Here is a 6,724-nt window from a genome sequence, read left to right on the forward strand (position 1 = left end):
TGGAGGAAGAGCGCCTCATCTTCCGCCTAGGAACCCTCCAACCACAAGGGATGAACTCAAATTCTCCAGTTTCCTCATTTCCCCTCCCCCCACCTTGTCTCAGTCCCAACCCTCGAACTCAGCATCACCTTCCTAACCTGCAATCTTCTTCCTGACCTCTGCGGCCTATCACCCTCACCATAACCTCCTTCCACCTATCGCATTTCCAATGCCCCTTCCCCCAAGTCCCTCCTTCCTCCCTTTTATCTTAGCCTGTTTAGCACACCCTCATCATTCCTGAAGAAGGGCTCATGCCCGAAATGTCGATTCTCCTGCTCCTTGGATGCTGTCTGACCTGCGCTTTTCCAGCAACACATTTTCAGCACAGAATTAGATTACTTAGTGTGGAAACAGGCCCTTCAGCCCAACAAGTCCACACCGACCTGCCGAAGAGCAACCCACCCAAACCCATTCCCCTACATTTACCCCTTCACCTAACACTACGGGCAATTTCGCATGGCCAATTCACCTAACCTGCACATTTTTGGACTGTATAGCTATAAATTCTGTGTCTTACAATCTTATTCTCCATGACCACCTGATGAAGGAGCAGCACTCCGAAAGCTAGTGCTTCCAAATAAACCTGTTGGACTATAACCTGGTATTGTGCTTTTTATCTTTGTACACCACAGTTCAACACAGGCATTTCCAAATTGTGAAAGGTACAAGCTATTGAGAAGAGATGGGCTTCACCTGAGCAGAGGGTTAAAGGCAGAATTCTTGGCAATGTGGAGGAACAGCAAGCTCTTGGGGTCCATGTCAATAGATCCCTCAAAGCTGCCACCCAAGTTGATAGGGTTGTCAAGAAGGCACATGGTGTGTTGGCTTTCATTAGCAGGGGAATAGAGTCTAAGAGCTGTGAGGTTATGCTGCAGATCTGTAGAGCCCTGGTTAAACCACACTTATGTTCAGTTGCCTAACAATTGAATTGTATTCAGTTCTTGTTATAGGAAGGATGTGGAAGCTTCAGAGATGGTGCAGAGGAGATTTATCAGGATGCTACCTGGGTTGGAGGGCATGCCTTATGAAAAAAGGTTGAGGGAGCTAGGGCTTTTCTCATTGGAGCAAAGAGTGTGAGGGAAGTTGATAGAGGTGTACAAGATGGTGAGAGGCATAGATAGAGTGAATAGTCAGATGTTTTCCCAGGGCAGAAATGGCTATCACAAGGGGGCTTAATTTTAAGGTGATTGGAGAAAGGTTTAGGGGAGATATCAGAGGTAGCATGATACACAGAGCATGGTGGGGGCATGGAATGCACTACCAGCAGTGGTAGTAAAGTCAGATATATTTGAGTCATTTAAGCGACTCTTGGGTAGACTTATAGATGATAGTTGAAGGTATGTGGGTCAGTTTGATCTTAGAGTAGGATAACAAGTCAGCACAACATCAAAGGCAAACTGCCCACATTGTGCTATTCTGATCTATGTTCTATCAGAACCCTACTTATTCTGCAGATTTCCATAATCTGCCTACAAATGCTCTTTTCTACTTCCTTCCCACGATTTAGAGGTCTGGAATAAACAAGGTTACAGAGTTTCTCACCTGTTTCTCACCTCTTACACTATAGATTCCAAGTCAGAAACTGTATAGCATTTGTGTTATTGCTACTATGTCATATTCCCCTTGAGCAATGTCTGCTTCCAGTTCCCCAATTTTGTTCATGATACTCTGTGAATTTACATACATACAATTTAAACTTATCTCTTTCTTGCCCATTTACTGTCAATATTCAGGCCTTCACTCACTCCTTTCACTCCTGTTCCCCATCTATCTTTTGCCCTCTATGGTACTCCCAAGACTAGTCCCATTAGTCATTCCTGAAGAAGGGCTTATGCCCTAAACGTCGATTCTCCTGTTCCCTGGATGCTGCCTGACCTGCTGCGCTTTTCCAGCAACACATTTTCAGCTCTGATCTCCAGCATCTGCAGTCCTCACTTTCTCCTCCTAGTTCCACAACACTATTTATAAAAATCACAAAGAGCAGCAGTCCCGGAACATATCCACATGAAACACCACAGGTCTCTGAGCTCTAGGCTGAATACTTTCCAGCGACTACCACCTTCTGTCTTCTATGGACCAGCCAATTCTGTATCCAGACAGCCAAATTTCCCTGTATCCATATCCTTACTTTCTGAATGAGCCTACTGTGGGGAACCTTACCAAACTCCTTGCTAAAATTCATATGCATTACATTCACTGCTCTACCTTCATCAGTGTGTTTTGTCATGTCCTCAAGAAGTCAGTGAGGCTTGTGAGGCATGATCTGTCCCTCACAAAGCCATGCTGACTATCTCTAATCAAACTATGGTTTTCCAAATAATCGTAAATCTTCTCTCTCAGAATCCTCTCCAATAGCTTGCCCACCACAAATGTATACCAGACTGGTCTGTAATTCCCAGGATTATCCCTATTCCCTTTCTTGAACAAGGGAATAATATTTGTCACCCTCCAATCATCTGGCTGTACTCCAGTGAACAGTGGTGATTTCAGTTATCCTCAGGAAGACTGGGGAAACTGTAGTTTGTGGCTTGCAAGTGGAGAAATTCCTGAAATCTGTGTCGGAGAATTTCTGGAATAGTACAATTCCAGTCCTACCAGCAGGGAGCTGTACTGAATCTGGTTCTAGGAAATTATGTGTGCCAAGTGTACCAGTCTCAATTGTGTTTCTTCAGCTAACCAAGGTTCTGTGGGGGAGTCTTGTATTCCATTCCACTCCACTCAGTCGCTGATTCTGAGACTTTCCAGGAAATCCAAGACTGTTTACACACCATGGGATAGTGCTGTCCCTTAGTTGGACTGGATAGAGGCCTTTGGTGAAAATAGTATCAAAATTTTACATGCAGAAGAGAAGGCTTCATCTGATCAGTTAGGGAGGGGCTTTGGCTGGATGCATTGGACCTATTGGTGACATGAAAAGGGCCATTTAGTGATTTGGAAAGTAACCTTGGTGGGCATAGACCAGGCATAGAAACATAGAAGACAGGCTAAGAAAGCCAACATGGCACTTTTTGTTCTTTACTGTCTGCAGCAACTGTGCGCTTACTTTCAGCAACTGGTGCATGAGGATACCCATGTCTTGATGAACATTCCCTTCTCCAAATTTATAGCCATTCAAATAATAATCTGGCTTCCTATTTTTCAACCAAAGTGGACAGTTTCCCCATTATATTGCATCTGCCATACATTTGCCCACTCTGTGTATCTCTGTGTGTGTCTTGTCTGGTCTCTGACTGTACATGCTTGTCTGTATAGCTTGTTCTCTATATCATGACAGTTGTGTTCCTCTGCAATCTCGCGCTACGGAAAACCGCTATACAAAATCCTACTGTAGAAAGTCACTTTACCCATTCAGTAGTAAGTTCGCATTATCCAATCAGCATCCGCAGTTCATCAATCACATAATAGCTAATTTGCGTTGACGAAACATGTGGGATACTAGAACATCCTGAATGTGTGTATGTTTCTGCCTTTATTTGTTTGTTCCTTTGTGTATGTGCTCGTGTATTTGTATGTTTCTTTGTTTGTCTGTATCCCGTTTTTCTGTAATGGGGTCTCCAATATTTTGGAAGTGAATCCATTGAAGTGCGGGTCAAAGCCTTACCTCCTTGTGTTTAAAGTAATATAATGCTGACCTACCACCGGCATCAAAGCTTGTGATTCCCTCACGTTGCACAGTTGTTTTGATTTGGAGATGCCGGTGTTGGACTGGGGTGTACAAAGTTAAAAATCACACAACACCAGGTTATAGTCCAACAGGTTTAATTGGAAGCACTAGCGTCGCTCCGAAACCTGGTGTTGTGTGATTTTTAACACAGTTGTTTTGTTATCAAAGATTGTCTTTGCAGCCACAAACTAGCTTTGTCCGATCCCTTGCAAAGTTGTCCCTGAGATAGAGGTGGAGGAAATCAACATACTAATGCGTGTTCCATCTGCCATTAGATCTTTTGAATTCTTTCTCACTTATAATTTGTAACATTCCAAAACATTGCCTCTTACAGAAAGTGCAATAAAATTAATCTCTTACAAAATGGTTCACATATGTAATTACAGTGGAAATATTATTTTGGGTGTACACTTGGTGTAAGGAACACCGCCCAAAGATAAATAATTTTCCACTGCATGTGAGCATGTTCCACTCTCAGGGGCCTCAGTACAATTGCAATCCTCTGCACACCAGCCTTGTGTGTGCATATGTGTTGATGGTGCTGGGAGTTACTCTGACGGAATACCCGATGGTTTTCACATTCTGCCACTGCTGTGTCGTGGGGAGGCCAGTAGAGGGTGGCATTGCATCACTGTGAGCATCAGAGACTGCCAGATCTGCCCAAACCATAGAGATACACGTACGAATACAGGCATTCAGATAAGTACACTCATCGGTTGATCTTATTCGACTGCGCTGTTCTCCCCAATTGTGATCCTTTTGTGTAAGTGCAACTACCAATAAATGTGACTGTATCTGTGCTGTTGGAGAGGACAACGTATAACGTAACAAAGCACCCTTTGAAAACCCAGTTCCTCTGAAGTTGAGCATTCATTGTATGCCCTCATTCGTGAGGAAACATTAGAGAGAAGTGCACATTCCAATGTGCCCTTCAGATCACTGAATTTGACCAGTGTGGAGATGTGAGTTTTATTTACATAAAATACTTGTCCCTGCACCTCCTAATTCTCACAGCTTCACAGCCCATCTCTGTCTGTCAGTGAGTGTCTGCCTTGACTCTTGAACTCCCAGTTCCAGCTTCAAATTCCCTTGACATAAAAAGAGCAAGATCTAACATTGCCATCCTTTGTGGCTCATTCTCTGATTTGATGTGATGGGCTTTCTTTAAAACTCATTACTTGCCTTTTAATATGTTATAGGGTCATCGAGATGTACAACATGAAAACAGACCAACCCGTCCATGCTGACCAGATATCCCGAATTAATCTAGTCCCATTTTCCAGCATTTTGCCCATACCCCTCTAAACCTTTCCTATTCATATACCCATCCTGATGCCTTTTAAATGTTGTAATTGTACCAGCATCCCCCACTTCCTCTGGCAGCTCATTCCAAACACACTGCATGAAAAGATTGCTCCTTAGGTCTCTTTTAAATCTCTCCCTCTCACCTTAAACCTATGCCGTCTAGTTCTGCACTACCCCACCCAAGGGAAAAGACCTTGTATATTTATTCATGCCCCTCATGATTTTATAACCCTCTGAGCGTCACCTCTGAGCGTCTGAAGTCCAGGGAAAGCAGCCCCAGCCATTTCAACCTCTCCCTACATCTCAAGCTCTCCAACCCTGGCGTCCCAATACAATCATTGTAAATCTTTTCTGAAGCCTTTCAAGTTTCACACGTCCTTCCAAAGTCAGCTGTGACTTTTGCTGTTTGTTCATTTTTCTTAGAGATACTCCAATATCCAGAGACACTTAAACTCAAACAGCAAAGGCAATAGCTGTGCAGATTTACTGTTATGTCAGACAGCAGTGTTGGTTTCGTTCTCGTTTGATTTACTAACCATGTGTCTTTGTTTTGATCTTTCTCCCCCAAAGTTCCAAAACAATGTAACGGTTAATAAAATAGTATTTACTGCTCCTGAAATTTGAGGAAATCAGCTCCAACACCTAAAATACATCAAAAAAGGAGCAGCTCTTACAGCCACAATTGTTTTTCCCCAACCTCCATCTTAGATTATCAATGCTGATGCAGCCTGACTGTCCATTAAAATGCTGTAGGGAAGCCTTCTCTTTGGCGGTCACTCAGTCATGGCGGTATAGGAGACAGCTCTGATTGACTTGGCCATCCACAGGCAGGCTCACACTCCTGTAACAGGCAAGACTGGTATCTGGGAACTACCATTAGCTGGAGGCGAAGGGAGGAGTGTGAGGTGATTGTGTCCTTTCTACCAATATCACTTTCGCTCTTGGTGACATTGAGCTGTTAGTTTAACATTAAATTACCAACCAAAGAAGTGCAGATGCTACAAATCAGAAACAAAGAGTCCCTGGACCCAAAATGTTAACTCTGCTTCTGTCTATAGATGCTGCCAGACCTGCTGGGTTTCTCCAGCAATTTCTGATTTTGTTAGTTTGACAATATTTGCTGCACTCACCTTGCTGGAATACATCAGTACTACAATCTGTATTGGTAGCCAATCATTGTACGACCTCTGGAATTGGACATCAGTGCAGCAATCTGCATTGGTTGCTGATTGTTGTGGTTCTGTTCGCCGAGCTGGGAATTTGTGTTGCAGACGTTTCATCCCCTGTCTAGGTGACATCCTCAGTGCTTGGGAACCTCCTGTGAAGCGCTTCTGTGATGTTTCCTCCGGCATTTATAGTGGTTTGTCTCTGCCGCTTCCGGTTGTCAGTTCCAGCTGTCTGCTGCAGTGGCCGGTATATTGGGTCCAGGAAGATGTGTTTGTTGATAGAATCTGCAATGAGTGCCATGCCTCCAGGAATTCCCTGGCTGTTCTCTGTTTGGCTTGTCCTATAATAGTAGTGTTGTCCCAGTCGAACTCATGTTGCTTGTCATCTGCGTGTGTGGCTACTAAGGATAGCTGGTCGTGTCGTTTCGTGGCTAGTTGGTGTTCATGGATACGGATCGTTAGCTGTCTTCCTGTTTGTCCTATGTAGTGTTTTGTGCAGTCCTTGCAAGGGATTTTGTACACTACGTTGGTTTTGCTCATGCTGGGTATC

The sequence above is a fragment of the Chiloscyllium plagiosum genome, chromosome 19, assembly GCF_004010195.1.
Source record: "Chiloscyllium plagiosum isolate BGI_BamShark_2017 chromosome 19, ASM401019v2, whole genome shotgun sequence".
NCBI classification, from domain to species: domain Eukaryota; kingdom Metazoa; phylum Chordata; class Chondrichthyes; order Orectolobiformes; family Hemiscylliidae; genus Chiloscyllium; species Chiloscyllium plagiosum.